The sequence below is a fragment of the Pan paniscus genome, chromosome 1 (assembly GCF_029289425.2).
Source record: "Pan paniscus chromosome 1, NHGRI_mPanPan1-v2.0_pri, whole genome shotgun sequence".
Classification (NCBI taxonomy): domain Eukaryota; kingdom Metazoa; phylum Chordata; class Mammalia; order Primates; family Hominidae; genus Pan; species Pan paniscus.
Window position 1 is genome coordinate 82,606,946 of NC_073249.2, and position 17,751 is coordinate 82,624,696.

At 43.3% G+C, this 17,751-nt stretch overlaps 1 pseudogene; it reads left to right on the forward strand.

Annotated features, from left to right (window-relative positions):
• Positions 1-5,556: 5,556 nt before the first annotated feature.
• LOC129394915 (small ribosomal subunit protein eS17-like) lies at positions 5,557-6,056 on the forward strand (annotated as a pseudogene).
• Positions 6,057-17,751: the final 11,695 nt, after the last annotated feature.

Below are 17,751 nucleotides of genomic sequence, written 5' to 3' on the forward strand. Positions count from 1 at the left end.
TGTCAGGATTTCTACACCTTCTTCTCTTTAACCTTATGCCAAAAGATATGCAATGATAAAGTCCCTGGCCCTTTAAAAAATAACTCCCAATCATTTGTGCAAAGATCAGGTCTGCCACAAATATTAAAGTTTAGGGTGTCTTCAAAGACACTCTTAAAGAGGGAAATGCCTGGTGGAGGTAGTGTCTGCCTCACAACAGAGACTGAAGATGCATTAAGAAACAATTTCTCTCAAATGTGTTATCTCTTCTCTATGATTGAAACTGCCTTTGCAAAATTATGACTGAGACAGTGAAAGAGATCTAACGTAACTGACTCCATTTTGCTTTTAACCTCCAAGCTGTCCTTATTCATTCCTGGGCATAGGAGGAACTTAGTTTATAGTTTAAAACAAAGACGATAACAGCCCTTTCCCCAAACAAGACGCCTTTGTAGGACTAACATTAGCCACAAGATTAGAAATTATGGTTTAGGAGTCATGCTGGACACTACAAGATTCTGACCCATCCTAAACTGCTCCTAAGATCAGTGCTTGAGATATTTTGCAGATGCTGCACTGGATGGATCAGCTGATACCACCCAGATCAATAAACTGGCTCATCTGATCCTGTGGCCCCACCCAGGAGCTGACTCAGTGCAAGAAGACAGCTTCAACTTCCTAAGATTTCATCTCTGACCTGACCAATCAGCATTCCTGGCTCACTGGCTTCCCCCTGACCACCAAGTTGTCCTTAAAAACTCTGATCCTTGAATGCTGGGGGAGACTGATTTGAGTAATAACAAAACTCAGGTCTCCTGCACAGCTGGCTCTGTATGAATTACTTTTTCTCTATTGCAATTCCCCTGTCTTGATAAACTGGCTCTGTCTAGGCAGCAGGCAAGGTTACATTGGGCGGCTACATTCTTATATCCTGAACTTCCCCTTCTGATGTTGACTCTACTCTATAAGACCCAGACTGAGTCAGGTCATTCCTGCTAGGAATCTCCCCATTGCTTCCTCTGGGGAGCATCTCCCAGCACCACCTGGACGTTATGTCCTGCAGCCTTTGCCACTTTGTAAGGTAACAATTCATTTCCACATCAGCCTCCCCTACTAGTCTGCAGGCCCCTCACAGTCAGCCTGTGGTCTCATTCATCTCCATATGGTCTTGTCCACTTCGTAGGCACTGAAATGTTAAATGAATGGATGAGCAGGGGCTAATTTCAAAAGAGAATGTGTGGTCCTACCTCGGTTTTACTTCTGACATTTTCATGTCACTGCAATGGCTTTTCTCGAGACAGTTCTTGACCTGGAAGACTCTTCTGGGCGTTTGTGTTTGTCCACCTCTTGGCTTCCTCATGATCTTCTCCTTATCTTTGCATTTGTCTGATTTAGATGAGGAGGTCACTGCTTTGCATCTGTAGAGCACTCAATATATCTAAAAACTGCAAAACCCAACTCTGAGTTTACAGTCAGTAGCAAGCTGTTAACTCCCAGCACGTGGGGAATCATCTGTTAGAGCTGGAACAGTGCCCTGGGAAGTTTTACATTATTTGTGTGTCAAAGAATAGGAAGGAAGAAAAGAAGGAAGGAAGGAGATTTTAAAAAGAATGGATATTATTTAAAAAGGAAACACTCGGAAAAAATTACTTCATTTGTTCATTCCCTCACTCATATATTAACTGAATAGGAAACTTTATTGCATGGGTGCATGAAATGTTACTCGAGCTCTCCTTATCACAGACACTGTCCTGGGTATGAGGAGCATAGGAGGGAGCATGACATCTGTGGTTGTAGGCGGCTCAGTGTTTATGGTCTGGCACCCCTCAGGAGGCTGGGTAATATACACGGCCCAGGTCACATAGCTGGAATACCTAGCAGCTTTCCCCCTGTTGCCATGGAGACCCTGGAAACGGGAAGAGGAAGGAAGTCCTTTCTGGTATCTTCCAGCAGCTCCCAACACCCTTTCATCTTAGCCTGGGCCTTTTCTTCAGCTGCAAACACCCACGCTGGACCTCCAGGAGAGGGAAATGTGCAGCTGACCTCTGGGGCCCCAGGGCTGAGGGTGATGTACGCCACAGTGGAGGAGGACATTGGCGCTGCCTCAAGGCTGCTGAGCAGACCTGCCATGAAGAAAATTATGAGGTGAATTAAACTTTAATTTGATTTTTATTTGGTTTCAGCAACCAGTAAAGACATAGCAATTTCCCCAGCCCTCTCACTGGTTGGAGGAATGCTTTGAGAACATCTGTTTTATTAGCAGCAATAACAATAAAAGCCAATCCTATATTTGCAGAGGGGCTGTCTTCCAAGGCCCTCCAAGTACTTTCGCTGATCTTATCTGCTCTCCTTTCCACAGCAACCCCAGAGAAATTGTATTTACTTGTAATTAAGCTTAACCGCTGACCTCTCCTGCAGCTCTCCCCACTACTGTCTGCTCAACCATTTACATCGCAAAAAGGAAGACTAGCAAGGTGGAGATGGGGGGAGGCTTCGGGGAGAAGAAAGATCAAGGTGGAAATAATTTTTTCCAAGTGTTTCCTTTTTAAATAATATCCATTCTTTTTAAAATCTCCTTCCTTCCTTCTTTTCTTCCTTCCTATTCAACACTTACTGGGGATTCAGTACCAAGCCAGCATAGAGCTGTGTTCTGGGTTTTCAGGATTAGGAAGGTGTATAGAGATGTGTAGGCACAGGGAAAAAGTGAGAAAACATTTCTAGCTTGCATAGAATTCTGTTTTTCTGAAAGAATGGAAAAAAATATAGAAATTTCCTATGTTTTTCCTAAATCTCTTCTTTTTTCTCTTCATTTGCTAAGATACCTAAATTATTATTATTTTTAAAAAGACATAATTATCCTAATTATGTGACAGAAATTGACTATGCTTTAGGTACTAAAAGTGATGCTGCTTTGAATTCTACAAGCCCAGTGGATAAACAAAATATGGTATATTCATGTAATGGAAGATTATTCTGACAGGAAGAGGAATAAAATACTAAATGAAATACTACACTGTGGGTGAAATTTGAAAACCTTATGCTAAGTGAAAGAAGCTAGTTATAAATGACAACATATTGTATGATTCCACTTAAGTGAAATGTCCAAAGTATGCAAATTCAGTGAGACAGGGAGTAAAAGTGGTTGCCAAGGTTTGGGAGGAGAGATAAATGGGGAATAACAGCTGATGGGTTTAGAGTTCCTTTTGGGGGTGATGAAAATATTCTGGAATTACCTAATGGTGATAGTTGTACAACCTTGGAGTATATTAATCAAAGTGTGCCCAGCTCTTTGTGAAGATGACTCTTTATTACCATTTTGAATCTGTTCCCCTCTAACAACACATATAATCAAAAAGTCATCAGATTAATGTGATGTTTATTAAGAATGTGTAATAACATGAATAAATGCTTCTTATAACATGAACTTTAAAAAGTGGGTTATAATGTGGGGTTGCAGTGTGCACATAACCACTGAATTGCACCATTTAAATAGGTGACTTTTGTACTATGTAAAATATATTGCAATAAAGCTTTAGAAAACATTCTACAGGCCTGGTAGCAGAGTGTAATCTCAGGGTGGAGGTCACTCATAAATTTCATTCCAAATACTTCACAGTCTGTGTAAGGGGTTTGAGATGCCTCACTATTCTTTGAGATAGGAAACAACAAGGGTTTGGTGATGGGAAAAATCCTGAAAATAAGGCATTGGATGAGCAAAGTAGGAGATGGTTGGCATAGGATGGCACTGAGCCTTCATGCACACTGGAAGCATGTTTGCACATGGATCAGCAATACATATGCAGTGAGTGAGGGTGCACATGTATTGCCAGACAAGTAATGCATATGGGGACCTGGAGGTTGGGTAGAAATGAGGATCAGGAATGTAGAGAGGGGCTCTTCACTGGGTTGATAAAATAAATAATAATGCACCATGGCTGGGCACGGTGGCTCACACCTGTAATCCCAGCACTTTAGGAGACTGAGGCAGGTGGATCACCTGAGGTCAGGAGTTTGAGACCAGCCTTGGCCAACATGGTGAAACCTTATCTCTGCTAAAAATACAAAAATCAGCCAGGTGTGGTGGTGGGCACCTGTAATCCCAGCTACTCAGGAGGCTGAGGCAGGAGAATCAGTTGAACTCAGGAGGCGGAGGTTTTAGTGAGCCAAGATCGTGCCACTGCACTCCAGCCTGGGGAACACAGACAGACTCCGTCTCAAAAAAAATAAAAGCACCACAACTGAGGAGTTCAATTGCTTTTGAAGGTTAAAATATTGCAGAAAAGATTCTTAAAGCAGAGGCTGGGGAGATAAACCATCAAAAGAATAATGTAAGGCAAAATGTAATCAAGACTAGTGTGTTTCCCAAGTTATAAGTCAATAGGGAAGTGCAGTCACTTTTTTTAAAAATTAAAATTATTTTTCTATTAAAGGATATTATATAAATTAAAAATATAAACAGATGCATTTATTTCTATTTTTTTTCCTAATCCTAGATCTTTTGTTGTTATTTTAAAAGTTATATGCACACTGCAACCCAACATTGTAACCCACTTTTTTCAGTTCATATTATAAGAAGCATTTACTCATATCATTACACATTCTTAATAAACATCACATTAATTGAGTGACTTTTTGATTATGTGTGCTGTTAGAGGGGAGCAGATTCAAAATGACTAGTAATTAAAAAGTCATTTTTACAAAGAGCTAGGCAAACTTTGATTAATCTGAATGCTGAGAGAATTAATTATTCTTTATAAAATAAAACTCAACCTTAAAAAGCATGCAATGTTCTAGCCAGGGAGACAGGAAATACATTAAAAAGCTGAACAGCGCAGAGGCAGAATTATTATCTTTTCCTTACCAGTCTCACAGCAATGATTTAAAAAAAAAATTCTCAGGACGAGGGCAGACACAGGCTGGAACAAAGGAGTCAATTGAATTGTTGAATGGGGTTGTTTGAAACTCATAGCTGAAACAATAGTCTTGAAAGACAAGGTACCAGAGAGTGGAAAGGTTTTTTAAATTCCAAAAGCTGGCTTTAAACATCAAAAGCCGAAACCGGAAGGGAGCTGGGCATAAAATTTATCCACAAACCACAGAATAGGTAGGAATGGACAAGACTCGGCTGCCTCCTGAGACCTGTTTATTACTGAGATAAGAAGCCTATTCCAGAATGTAAATCAACTTTATCACTGTGAACACTGTTTAGTTCAGTTGGCACTGTTGTTGATTTGTGTGTGTGTGTGTGTGTGTGTGTGTGTGTTTTTGGTAGCAAGACTTTCTTGATGAAGGAAGCAATACGGTGATTTATGTGCTGACACCAACCAGACTTAGCTTGTTGCCAACCAGCACTTAGAGTAGCTCTGATGTAAGAGATAGTTTTACATTCCAAAAGGGGAGGGACCTGAGAGTTGGGAAAGGAAAGCAGGAGAGCAAGATACCTTGAACTTCCCTTGAGAATGTTCGGAGTGCTAATCCCTCTCCCCCTACCCCTGTTGGCTTCATGCCAGCAGTGGGGTGTAGAAAATGTGTGTTAGAAACCTCTGATAGGGCCTCTTTTACCAAGGACCAGCCAACATGGGCCGCGTTCACACCCAAACCGTGAAGAAGGCGGCCCAGGTCATCACAGAAAAGTATTACATGCGCCTGGGCAATGACTTCCACACGGACAAGCGCGTGCGAGGAGATCGCCATTATCCCCAGCGAGAAGCTCCACAACAAGATAGCAGGCTATGTCATGCATCTGGTGAAGCGGATTCAGAGGGGTAAGATACCAGTAAGAGGTATCTCCATCAAGCTGCAGGAGGAAGAGAAAGAAAAAAGAGACAATTATGTTCCCGAGGTCTCAGCCCTGGATCAGGAGATCATTGAAGTAGATCCTAACGCTAAGAAAATGCTTTTGGACTTCAGCATTTGGCAGTCTGTCCAACCTGCAGGTCAGTCAGCCTACAGTTCGGATGACTTTCAAAACGCCTAGGGGACCTGTTTGAATCTTTCTGCAATACTGTAATATTTTCAATAAACCTGGGACAAAGGCACAAAACAAACAAACAAACAAAAATAAACCTCTGATAGGTTTGGTGGGAGTGGGGCCTGAGGCAAGAGGGCACTCGTGCCTTGCTCCCCAAGGTGTAGCCTAGGCAGACAGGCCCTTAGAGAGGCACACATGATGCCAGAACAATAGTCACTGTAGCTGCTTGAGTTACTCGAGGACTACCTCACAGTGTCCTAGCAGCCTTGAGGTCCAGAGATCTGGTGTGGGGGAGGGAGAAATATTGTGAGAGGTCTAGAAACTTTAGAGGCCTTGGGTTAAGATGAGGAGGGGGCAGAGTGGCGTGCCTCATGTTCAGAGGCCTTGGCAGTGTTGCAGGCATCTGTTACTGGAAAGGGGTCTCTATCCAGGCCCCAAGAGAGGGTTCTTGGATCTTGCGCAAGAAAGAATTAGAGGCGAATCCATAAAGTGAAAGCAAATTTATTAAGAAAGTAAAGGAATAAAAGAATGGCTAATCCATAGGCAGAGCAGCCCTGAGGGCTGCTGGTTGGCTATTTCTTGATTATATGCTAAACGGGGTGGATTTTTCATGAGGTTTCCGGGAAGGGGTGGGCAATTCCTGGAACTGAGGGTTCCATCCCTTTTTAGACCATATAGGGTAACTTCTGGGCATTGGCATGGCATTTATTAACTGTCAAGGTGCTGGTGGGAGTGTCTTTTAGCATGCTAATGCATTATAACTAGCATATAATGAGCAGTGAGGACGACCAGAGGTCACTTTCATCATCATCTTGGTTTTGGTAGGTTTTGGCCGCCTTCTCTACTGCATCCTTCTATCAGCAACGTCTTTGTGACCTGTACCTTGTGCTAACCTCTTATCTCATCCTGTGACTAAGAATGCTTAACCTCCTGGGAATGCAGCCCAGCAGGTCTAAGCCTTATTTTACCCAGCCCCTATTCAAGATGGAGTCACTCTGGTTCACATGCCTCTGACACATCCACCACAAAGGTAGAGAGGAGAGAGCCACGTAGCTGTGATGGCTTGCAGATGAGAAGACAGCCCTGGGACAAAGGTAACCTCCAGTGCCTCTCTTTGTTATGGGGCACTTAACTGCTCTTGGCCAGGCACTGTGGCTCACGCCTGTAATCCCAGCATTTGGGAGGCTGAGGTGGTCAGATCATTTGAGGTCAGGAGTTCGAGACCAGCCTGGCCAACATGGTGAAACCCCATCTCCATTAAAAATACAAAAAATTAGCCGTGCGTGGTGGCGCATGCCTGTATTCCCAGCTACTCGGTAGGCTGAGGTGGGAGAATTGCTTGAACCTGGGAGGTGGAGGTTGCAGTGATGTGAGATCTTGCCATTGCACTCTCCAGCCCGGGTGACAGAGTGAGACTTCATCTCAAAACAAAAACACCCAAAAAAACCTTAACTACTCTTTTTACCTCCTTCATTACCTGAAACTTAGATGTACTCTGCCAGCCCTGTTCCAAGGGGTGGAACTTGGAATTGACTAAGTATTCTCTCCTCAAAAAATGGGGGAGAACTATACTCAAAGTGAGTTGAATGGGCAACACTGAATTTTCTACTATTGGTGGAATTGGGGGCTTGAGAGTTAAGTTAGTTATGAGGAAATAAAAATATATTTCTGCACTCTTTAGGTTGTGATCCTATCAGTTAGGATAGGCTAGATTATGCTGCAGTATCAGATAATCCCCAACTCTCAGGCACATAGCATACATGGGGCAGCTGAGGCTTGGTTCAAAATCATCCTCACTTCAAGACCTATGCTGATGGAGCTGGAACTTGCCTTTTTGCAGAAGGAAAGACAGCTCTGGAGAGTCTCCTGTTAATGATTAAATGCCCCAGTTCAGAAGTGACACACATCACTTCTATTATTTCCACTCAGAGCATATTGACCTGTATCAGCCACAGTGTCCCACTCACGAGGGGGCTGGAAAATATTGTCCTTCTCTATGTTCAGAAGGTGGCAATCCAAAAATATTTGATAAACAGCGCTAATGACTACCCTAGTAGCTGTAAAAGTCTTACCCATTTCACATTTAGGGCTTCAGGACAAAAAACAAAACAAACAACAAAAAAAGCAAGATATATAAAGTGCTGTGGTTTGGGTGTGGTTTGTCTCTGACAAAACTCATGCTGAAATCTAATTGCCAATGTAGCAGTGCTGGGAGATGGCACCTTTAAAAGGTGATTAGGTCGTTAAGATAGGTTAATGTCTTTCTTCCAAGACTGGGTTAGTTCTACTGGGAATGGATTAGTTCCCACTAGCGCGGTTTGTTACAAAGCAGGGTTGACTCTCAGGTTTTGCCCTCTTTGAACACACCCACTTGCCTTTCTGCTTCTCTGCCCTGTTGGGACACAGCACGTGGCCCTCACCAAAAGCAGAGCAGATGCCAGTGCCATGCTCTTGGACTTTCCAGCCATCAGAAATGTGAGCCAAATAAACCTCTCTTCTTTTTAAATTACACATTCTCAGGTATTTTGTTATGGCAATACACGACAAAACTTAGGCATATAGAATAGCTCTGTAGAGCATAGAACCTGAGGTTGAGTTTTGACTCACTTGTAAGTGGAGGTATGCTCTTAGCTAGCTTACTTAACCTCTTTGACATTTAGAGTTTCCCCAGGGTTGGTGTAAAAAGTATATGCAATACCTTCCTGGCATATGGAAGTGACACAATAAATAGCTATTATTTTTATCTTTTTTTGTTATCATTTGTTTCTTTTCCTGATAGTTTATAGTCCTAATTAAGTCAGAGTGCTGGTTAGTGGATTTCCAGCTAATTAAAGTCTTTTTTTCTTTTTAAAGTTTATCTTGGCCGTGCGCGGTGGCTCATGCCTCTAATCCCAGCACTTTGGGAGGCCGAGGTGGGCGGATCACTTGAGGTCAGGAGTTCAAGACCAGCCTGGCCAACATGTCTCTACTAAAAATACAAAAATTAGTTGGGTATGGTGGTGCACACCTGTAATCCCAGCTACTCAGGAGGCTGAGGCAGGAGAATTGCTTGAACCCGGGAGGTGGAAGTTGCAGTGAGCCAAGACTGTGCCACTGCACTCCCTCCTGGGTGACAGAGCAAGACTCTGTCTCAAAACAAAACAAAACAAACAAAAAGTTTATCTTAAAAAATATACAGTCAGACACTTATATTCAGCCAACCACATGTATTTCCGGGGGTGGCCCTCCGGGCTCATTTTGAATAACGGATATCTCATCCCCCATCCTAGAATGTCCCTGTGCCATCAGAAACAGTGGGCGGTGACTAAGGAGTGGTCTACATTTGGTTTTGTGTGCTATGTGGTTGGTAGTAAATGGAAATGATTGCTTCTCCTGCCCTACCCAAACCCACGACTAACAAATGTGAAATTAAGTAAATAACAGAGAGGGCTATGAGGGAAGTATAGCAAGAGCACAGGCCCCTGCAACCTCCATGGTGTTAACCCTACACCAGCATCAGTGTGATTCACAGCTGACCCTGTCAGGATTTCCATGAACAAATGGACCTACCACCTCTTCAGAACAAATCCAGACAGTCCATGTCACATATTTTGGTTTAGGATGTGGAAAGGTGCCCACCAGAACCTGGAAACAGCAGGACTGCCCATTTCCACTTCCTGCTGGTGTACTCTGGGGTTTTAGCATGGACTAAGGGGCAGAGGGGAGTGGAGGGCTTGCCTTCTCCCCAGCTGTCTTTCAACATAACTCTCTCCTCTTCTCTGACCACTTCCCTCTCCCACTCCGACTCTAGGCCTCCACCAGGAAGGTGGAGGAAACCACGGGCACCCGACTCAGAGAAGGGTTCAGGTACCTCCTTTCTTGTGCCCTTCCCTTCTCAAAAAAGAGGTTTGGATTTGGGCAGCAATGAAAGGAACACTTCTGGAAGGCACACTTCTCTCAGCCAGAGTCTGAGTGTGTGTGTGTGTGTGTGTGTGTGTGTAGACAAACCCTGAGTTCTTTTTAATCACTGGGGACCAAGTACTATAGTTGTACACAAGATACGAGACACTGTCTAAAAGTAACCATGAAGGTGAATAGGCTTGGCCTGAGGCAAAGTGATGTTTTGTATAGAGAGGGTTACTGCTGTTTCAGGATATCCCTTGCCAAGCCCGATTATGTTGTAAATTGAACTCCGACAGAGAAGGAGGACACTTTGTGAAGTCAGTTGTGTCATCAGATCACCCATCCTCCAAACCACCCCAGGAATAAAATAAAACAGAGGCACAGAAGATTTTTTTTCTATAGCCCAATCCCCAGTACACATTCTGCCGAGGGAATAAAAAGTGTCCTTCAAGGAAGGACAGCCTCAGAAATTGCGTTCTCTTTTAAAATTAATTTTAAAATTCACTGGCAAGGGCGGGGAGAAAATCCTTTAGCATACCTTACAAAGCACAGGGTAAGGTCAACCATAAATAGCAGAGTCCCTCTCCTAACTTAGTTTGAAGGAAGGGTGAGACTGAGAGGGCGAGGCAGAGAAAGACACATGGAATAAAAGAAAAATTTCACAGAAAAGGGACAGCTGCATGCTGAAATAAATTAGACATACCTGCAGAATGGGAGTTTGGACTTCCCACAGGACACAGATGTCCTTGGTGAATCCTGTCTGGAAATGATGTTGGAAAGGTGAGATTCCAGCCTGCACAGAGGTTCTCCGCCTCCTAAAGCAGCAGAGCAGAACCAGGGACAATTCCTTAGGTTTACAAGGTAAAGCCTGGAGTGAGCAACTGTTAATCAGGAAACCAGCACCAGGGTTGACCAGCAGCCTTGGAAATTGTCTGGGCCAGGGTGAAATTGTGTGTGTGTGTGTGTGTGTGCACGCGCGCATGCATGTGATTATTCATAGATACATGAAAGTTAGGGAGGGGTTGAAAAGTCCTTGATACCAGAAATGGAACCTGGGGCAGGCTCAGGTAAAGCTAACTGCCCCCTCTTCCCACTGAGGCCCTGTTCTGAAGGTATGGGAAGAGGGAGTTGTGTATAGAAAGCTAATTTTCTGACCTGCCCACTCAGGGTAATGAAATGTTGCATGTCATTTAGTTGTGTCCGGTTGGATCTGGTGTCTCTCCCTACACTATCTAAAGGCCTTTTTTCACCTGTGACTTTATGGAGACAGCAAAATGATTCATTGAAAGTGACTATACCCACACTATTGAGACCTGTGACCTGATGGCAATTTGTATAATGTGACTATAAGCATTGAATTAAATAAATAAATGTATTGTTTTATTACAATGATGGTTTGAAATGTCACCATTTTTTTCTGACTACAAAATTAACCTATGTTCTTCAGCATGGCTTAATGGTAATCCTCACTTTCATCTCCCTCAGGGTGAGCAGGACAGGCCAGGGGTAGATAAGAGCCCATCACTAACCTTGTGTACATGACCTCTCTTTTTTGGTTAGGTGTTTCTGCCTCACTTTCTGATTCACTGCAGCACCCTGAGCTTATTTATGTTCCGGTTCGCATAGCAATGATCACTCCCTCATCTAGAGACTTAATTGACTGTAGACTGATGCAAGAACTCTTGGGAAACACGAGGCAGCACTGCAGGGCCCTGTGTCTACTATGACGCAAAGGAGAAGGGAGAGATGCTCCTCACATGCCTTTTTGTGCAGAACATGTCAAGTCAGGGGTGACGGCAAGCGAGGCCCTGCATTGGCACTTGGAGATCCAGGGCATCTAGAGGGCCTGGGGTTGTGCCCAAAGCTCTGGCTCCAGCTGGAGAAGCAGCGGGAAGAGGCCCAGCAGCAGAAGGCTGCCCTTGGCATGGACAGGACCACCTTCAGTGCCAGCCCTTCCTTGCTTCACAGGGAAGCATAGATAGAATTGAAGGAAGTTGTTGTGGTTTGAACATATGTGTACCTCCAGAATTCATATGCTGGAACCTAATACCCAATGTGATAGTATTAAGAAGTGGGGGCTTTCCGAGTGTGATTAAGTTGTGAGGACTCTGCCCTCATGGGTTAGTACTCTCATAAAAGCAGTTGAAGGGAAAGCCCTAGCGCCCTTGTCCTTCCATCTTTTCTGCTATGTGAAGACACAGCAGCAAGATTCTAAGATTCCAAAATCTTGGAAACAGAAAGCACCTCCCACCAGACACTGAATCTGCTGGCACCTTGATCTTGGGTTTCCCAGCCTCCAGAACTGTGAGAAATAGATTTCTGTTCTTTATAAATTACTGAGTCTCAGGTATTTTATTATAGCAGCACAGACAGACTAAGACAGGAGTGAAACAGGGAGGACAATGGCAGGAACAGCTGAGAGGGCCTCCTCATCAGCACATAAGAACTCCTTGGCACCTCCCCTAAATAACTGGTGGGGTGGGGGTGGCTGTGGGGGTGGGGGGTGAAGCATGGAAAGATGGAAGGCCCGCAATAGCTGGTTCAAGCTGGAGCCAGAGAAATACGGCTTATGTCTGTTCACCTGACCTGCCTTAGCGCTCCAGGCCGAGGGGGCTTTGGATACACAGGCTATCACTTCAGGGCTTTTATATAAAATATGTAACAAAAATATTCAATTCTCCCTGTTTGCAATTATTTTAGGCCCACCATTTACATGCAGAGTCTTCCTTCACTATGTTTTATAGATTGTAGAAACATAAAGTAAAGGTGTGGAGCCAATGGGGATGAATTCAGAACAGACCTGGGTCTGGCCATTACTCACAGATGCTGTGAAAAATTAATCTTACCAGGGTCTTAGGGGTGATCAGACTCAGTGGCGCTGATCCACACTTACGAAGTTCATAAAATACAGATGTAAAAACAAAGATGCTCATTTATTAATGCACATTGAGATTTATATCCACCAAGGTGACCAGGTACGCATGACCCTTGGACTACAATTTCTCTGATGGAAAACGACTGAGGAAGCTCATTTATAATCAGAAGCATTCCAGGTGAGTGTAAAATCAGACCAAGAATTGGTTATGGGATTCACCTGTTACTGGCAGCTGGCTGAGCTAGCCTGAGGCATCTGTCTCCACAGTGGGGACATGTATGCAGGTCAGAATGGAGAACGGACACCATCTCTAATAGGCCGTGCTAAGTTGGGCACACCCCATGCTTGCTTCTGTTGCTCTTTTATTTCCAACTCCCTGCCTGCCTACCACATTACTTCTCGAGGAAGGAAAGCTAATGTTCCAAAAGACGGTGCTATCCCAGGCACTAAAATAAAATGTAGCAACTCATCAATTCACCAAATAACCAATTTACCAAATTACTGATTCACCAAAACCTTGATTCTATTAACTGCCTATGGCGCTTATAACAGATCGTTTGTATGAAATTGCTTTAATAGTCTTTGAAGATTTATTTTCCATTTTTGTTTGGTGTGGCTCACAGGAGCTGCTTCACCTCAGCTCTCTCCCTAAGAATTTATCAGGGCTTATTTGAATGTTCATTTCATGTTTTTCACCTTTTAGGGCCTTGCACGGCTTGTATAGCATTTTATATGTGAATGGGTGAGCTTGCCCTTCAACACAGATTATGACCTTCTCTAGTTTTGAGGCCTTATGCCTAACTTGGATTTTAGCCACATTCCTAAATTTGTGTATAGACCCCATTTCTTGGAAAGAATTTTTGCTAGTTTCCACATATTTCATGGATACATAAAAATTGACATGCAGACAAAACTTTGTTCAAAAGACTGACAAAGTCAGCACAAATAGGGAAGGGCAAATTGATATAAAACTGTTTAAAGGGCAAACTCTTCTTTCATGTATATGATATCAAATGAAAGAGTTTGAAATTTGAAACATGCACAAAGTATTTATTTGATTGAGCTTATTCACAAAGCCATTATTAAGAGTAATAGGGAAGGCATGTAATGCATTGGCAAAGAGAAATCTATCTTATTTTTCATAAATTCCTTGACATTTAAGATGTGCAAAATGCACAACATTTGAAATACCCAGGATCTTCTCATTACTTAATGATATAGACCAAAAGTGCCAAACACACTAGGATTTGGCCAGCCACAGTTACTCAATGGTAGCAAATTGGCTTATGGTGAAATTGCTGCAGTTCTAGACATGGCTTAAAGTACTAAATTTGGCAGTTTGGGGTGAATTAATCTTTCAGCAAGTTAATATCTGACACATTGGCTTTTGGTGAATTGGTCATTTAGTGACTTGACTTTTGGAGAATTGATCTTTGACAAATTGGCTTTCATCAAATTTAATTTTAGTTCTTCCTTGGATTTATTATCCTCAGTTAAGTTAACGTTAAATCTTCTCTAGCCTTGGGCATTCCTAGTTCTTTAAGATGATTTAGCAAACTCTGAATGAATCCTACTACACTGATCTTCCTGAGGGCAAGTATTTTTAACTTCTTGAGAAACATGTCACTAACACTTGCCTATATTGTTTATCAGTATTTTGCCCTCCATTTCCTTGATGCTACTGAGCAATTCATGCCATACAGTGTTAAGGTATGTGATCTTACCGCTAATCAGTTCCTGGGGTCGCTGCAGACATTGATTTTCAATGGGGGCCATACTTCTGGGGGGTGCGTATTTTGGACATTTATGGAAGCATTTTTGTCACAATGACAAAATTGTGGGTCAACTAGCATTTTAGGAAGTGGGGGCCAAGGATGCTGGACTTCCTGAAATGCAACTGTTCTGTGTCCCATATGCCTTTGGAAAACCACAATAGACATTTTTATTGATGAAAATCTTACAGATTACCTGTGCCTGGAATGTAACTCTGTTTTACATATAAACGTAATGTGTTTTTTGCATGGTTTAATATATACTGAAATTTTTAGGATCATAACTATTGTGGGAATCAAGGCAAGATGATATTTTGTTTTGTTTAGAACTTTAAGCTGGGCTCAGTCGCTCACGTCCATAATCCCAGAGTTTTGGGAAGCCAAGGTAGGAGGATTGCTTGAGCCCGGGAGTTTGAGGCCAGCCTGGGCAACATGGAGAGACCCCATCTCTACAAAAAATTTAAAAATTAGCCCGGTGTGGTGGCATGCACCTGTGGTACCAAATGCACAAGAGGCAGAGGCAGAAGAATCACTTGAGCCCAAGAGGTTGAGGCTGCAGTGAGCCATGTTTGTGCCACTGCACTCCAGCTTGGGTAACAGAGTGAGACCCTGTCTCAAAAAAAAAAAAAAGAACTTTACCAAGAATTTTGGAAATGCATGTTTCTGACAGCAACCCTTCTCATAATATTGAATCACCAATTTAACTGCAGCTATATCCCTTGTGTTCATAATGATTTTAAGTAAAGGTGCAGGCACCTGGCCCTTTGCTATGTCTTCTAGGGCAGCTGTGTACTAGAATTCACATATTTAAATATATTTTATTATCCACTACTCTCCTTTTATTTTTCTTTACATTGTAGGTAGGACATTATATTTATTTTAAAAATTATATGTGTAGGTAGGTTATATATTTAAGAACTTCATTTCTAGATAGCAAAATGAATATTATGAAATATTTCTTACAAAAGTTAAGTATTATGTGTGAAAGGGTTGAGAAGCATGGTCTTACACTAGCTTTCTCTCTGCACTGCTCCATTTTCAGATCCTGGTACTCTGCTTCTTTCTGTTTCTCTAATTGCTCTGAGGGGCGGAAGGAGCTTTGTAGTCAGCCTAGGCTTTGGGGCAGGAAAGAACAACCTCCGAGATGAATTGACCTGGCAGAGTGCTCAGAGGCCTCAAGGTCATTGACTTCCTGTGTTGTAACATAAAACATCTTCCCCTCCGGCACCCACCCACTGACACCTCCCCATCACAGCCTGGCAGCCAGAAGGAGGTTTCCCTGTGAAAACATTTCACTCCCACTGGTGAAGCAGCAAAGGGATGGTGTGCTTTAAGAGAACACCAAAACCCTGGCCAAGCCCAGTGTGTCTCTACTTTGGGGCTTTTGGCTAAAAAGTACAATATCTCTCAAAAATGCCTGTATAAGCATGTCAACCTGGGAGGAGTAACCTGCTAAAGCTTCAGCATTTATGACCTGAGATGATTAGGCTAGCCAGGCTGTGGGCAAGAGAGGGCAAGCCTCTGCAGAAACTGTCTCTGCGGTGGGAAGGGAGAAGGGCTGGCCTGGGGACTAGTCAAGAAATCTTGCTGGTGTGGGCCCTGCAGAGGTCACCTGAGAGGGTAGCATGGCGGGGTGTGGGAGGGAGACACAGACTTCACCAAGAGGTTGCCAAAGGCTACTTCTGAGACATGCCACTGCCAGGGAGGGAGACAGACTGTTTCCCACAGGAATATGACTGGGAAGCTGATGTTACCACCACATTAAGGTGGGGTTTGCATAAGGATAGAAGGGGGGGGAAAAACAAATAGTTATCTCTGTTGCTGGAGTCAGAGGGGATTTTTATTCTTTTCCTTTTCTTTTCTACATTTCACAGACAACAGGGAGTAAATAATACATACACTGGCTGGAGTCTGGCTCTACGGTCACACTGCTTGGGTGTGAATCCCAGAGCTACCACTTAGGAACTGTGATCTTGGACAAAATACTAAACCTGTATAAGTTGTTTCCTCCACTGCAAAATGGAGATAATAATAGAACTGATGTCATAGAGGAGATTGGAGCACAAATGAGCCAACACATATAGAGCACTGTGGTCTTCAATAGCTAAAATGACTACGGTGACCATAACTTTGAGGGAGTGAGTTTCTCTGGGAATGTTCTGGCTGAGCCATGCCTCGAGTGGAACCTTCAAAGTGGTCACTGTGTGTATCATCTTGGGCCTGACTCTCCTACTCTAGGGAGCCACAGGCATTTGGTGCTACAGACACCTGGTCAAGTACTTTCCTGCCCTGAATAAACAAATAAATGGTACCAGCCCAGCACTAGAAGCCCAGGAAGTGGGTGGCAGAAGCAAAGCAGGATAGAATGGGCAGCCAGTCTGGAGAGGGGTCACTGAGGAGAGAAATGGCCACTTTGGTACCAGAGCAGGCCTTGGGCAAACTTGTGGCTCAAAGAAGTTGGTCATCAGTGTCCTCTCAATATCCCTTTCAGCCCTACCTTCCACCTTGTTTCTTTTAAAATGATGATTTTATGGGCCAGAGTAACAGAATATTTTTATATGGGATTTTTCTCTTTACCTTCCAATAACTATCAACACAAATCCTAACTATAAGTTGGCGCATTTTTTTAATTTTACTTTATTTATTTATTTATTTTTTAGGCAGAGTTTTGCTCTTTCACCCGGGCTGGAGTGAGGTGGTGTGATCTCGGCTCACTGCAACCTCCGCCCTCTGGGTTCAAGCAATTCTCCTGCCTCAGCCTCTCAAGTAGCTGGGATTACAGGCACCCACCACCACCGCTGGCTAATTTTTGTATTTTTAGTAGAGACAGGGTTTCCCCATGTTGGCCAGGCTGGTCTCGAACTCCTGACCTCAGGTGATCCGCCCACGTCGGCCTCCCAAAGTGCCAGAATTACAGACGTGAGTCACCGTGCCCGTCCAGCTGCATTTATTCTTAAATACCATTCCCCTCAACTTTTTCACCTGAAATTTTCAGACTATTTTACTTTGGGGATTATAATTTTTTTGTCCTCTGTTAAATTTAACTAATATTACTGAGCATGGGTTATGTACTGGATGACAGTAAAGTTCTAGAACTGAACCAGTATGGGCTCTTAGGGTTTACTTCAGGCACACCAAATGTGGAATTCAGGTGGCAAGAAGGGAAACTTGCTTCCTATTGGGCAAGTCAGTGGAGGCTGTGCTACCAAGTCCTGAGACTAGGGAACATGCGTGAATTCTAGGCTTACAGGGATGTGTGAGCGTGGGAGTGA